The following is a 2,537-nucleotide window of genomic DNA, read 5'->3' as shown; positions in this document are numbered from 1 at the left end:
AGCAAGTATGACAAAAAACAACTGCAGCTTTAAGGCCATCATCATCAACATCAACAAATCATGAAACAAACATATTGTGGCAGGATTTCACAACTTTTTCTTGTTCTTTATTCAAAATGTCAACTTCTCAAATACATCCGTACATGTTTGAGCCGGAATCTGATTGGAGATATGAGAGCGGACAAACAACTCATGGAAAAACTTTAGCAACAAGAACAGACGGCTGTTTATGGACATGCACAATGGGTCAACGTCAGCTCTTCATAACAGTAAGAAAAAAAAAAACACAGCGACGAAGCGTTCAGAGCAGGTTGACTTCTGACTTACAGGCAGCATTTCTACAAACGTTCACCTCGAGTTTTGTAACTTTGATCATAATTTAACATCCGAAATCTGACATCATAACAGGATATAAATAACAGAAAACCACAAAAAGCATCATGTGTCCCCTTTAAAGATGTTTTACGTTCAGTTTGAAAGTCAGACAGAAAACCATCTGCAGCTTCTCAACATCACTTACAAAGAAAAACCTTCATCATTAAAATGTTCTAGCTGTAGATTTATTACATGTGACGAGTATTCATCCTGAACAAGTTTTTGCCATATTTTTACCAAGAACAATTTGACTTTGTTGAACACTTTGTCACCGTGACAACCAAGAAGGCAAAGATTTTCTTTCCATAATGTCATGTCCATCAGTGTCATGTCTGCTTCCTGTCTGCCATCAGAACAGAAACACAAAAAACTCACATTAAAAGCCCAGAGGAAAGTTTTATTGTTGGATATAGTGTTTCTCTCTCTCTCTCTCTCTCTGTGTGTGTGTGTGTGTGTGTGTATGCGGGACTGGGGGGGGGGGGGTTCATGTGGTCTTCATGATGATGATGATGATGTCATCTGGCTCTGCACAGGGATTGGACAAGCTGCTTCCTGAAAAAAGAGAATAAAAACATCAGTGTGTCTTCACAGATCACAGACTGGAGGTTCAATGCCTTGCTCAAGAGATCCTGATCAGCAGCTCTCGATCATGACATACATCATCTCAATATTTCTGATGAACTGCATTGATAGCATCAGATTGAATGCATGTTTTAATTGATGATCAGACTGTCTCGGTGGAAAAAAGGCTCCGAAATAAAACTAAAATTAAAACTTGGAGACAAAGACAGAGTCTGTTATTCTGTGACGTGCCGAGTTTGGTGAATCTTAACGTGAATTATTCATGTGTGAATCTGAGACGAGTTATGTGACACGCCAGAGAAAACAGCTGTCTGATTGAACAGGATATTGGAAATCATTGGGGGTGTAAACATGCTCCTCTGCTCTGTCTCAGGATTGCTGATGTTTGTGATAGAATAACGATGATGTGGTTGACGGTTGTATTCTCCTCGGAGCAAGGCAACATGTTCACCCTGAGGACTGACAGAAGATGAGAAGAAGAAGAAGAAGAAGGAGAAGAAGAAGAAGAAGAAGAAGAAGAAGAAGAAGAAGAAGAAGAAGAAGAAGAAGTGATGGCTGTCAGGCTGTGAGCTCCACTCTCAGCCTGACAGCTTTTTTATTCTACAGGGAATAGAACCGACAGCCGGCAGCGTTAGTGCCTTGCTCCTGAGCACAGAGCAGAGCTGTTAGCAGCAGCATGAATCTTTAACAACCAGCTGAAATATTCAAGAGCTTCTCCACAAATATCTGCTGCAGCTTCCAGACGTCAGGAGTCATCTCCATCCTGCTCGCCATGTGTTAGCTCCGCCCATTCACATGACATAAGGAAATAAACCCCGCCTCCCCATGTGTCTATCACGCAGTGGAAAAGTACAGCAAAGACACATCTTTATCTGATTTATGTTGCTCATTTAACACTTTTATTCCTTGATTGCTGTGTGTTTAATGTGATTCTATGTGACATGTACCTCTGTTTTGATAAGTGCCATATAAATAAGATATTATTATAATTATTTAATTCACCCAATAAGATAAATGGACTGTGTCTCAGAGTGCAACAGCCTCTCACACGTTACTAAGAGCTCACACTGAGAACATGATCAGTTTGTAACTGAATAATGAAATAATTAAAGCTCAGCTAGATCCAGGTGTTTCTCACACCTGTTACACTCACTGTGATTATAGTTAAAATAATACCAAGTCTGACATCTTACATGTTTTAATCCCTTTCACACATACAGTCTTTTCTCTCCTGCAGCACCGGGAAGAGACACTAAGGGTCGTATTGCTGCTGGCTGACGTGTAACTTTTTATTTTATAGGTCCCTTAATTTGATACTAATTTTCTTGACATATTTTGAGTATTAAATGTGTAATGTATTTTATACAATTATGTGTATGGTATTTTATAGTAAGGTTGGTGCAATTTTTATACAAAGTATATTTACTTAATTGGTAAATACCCCTCAATATATTTGGGTTCATTGCATATTCATTGATTTCTCACCTTAAAAAACAAAACAAAAACCATTGAACTTGTCAGAGGAACCTTTGAACAAGACACTGATGAATGTGCAGTTTCATTACCTTCAGGTTCCAGCA

This window comes from Scomber japonicus, chromosome 4 (genome assembly GCF_027409825.1).
Source record: "Scomber japonicus isolate fScoJap1 chromosome 4, fScoJap1.pri, whole genome shotgun sequence".
Taxonomy (NCBI): domain Eukaryota; kingdom Metazoa; phylum Chordata; class Actinopteri; order Scombriformes; family Scombridae; genus Scomber; species Scomber japonicus.
The sequence above is the reverse complement of the archived record's forward strand: the minus strand, read 5'-3'. Positions refer to the sequence as shown.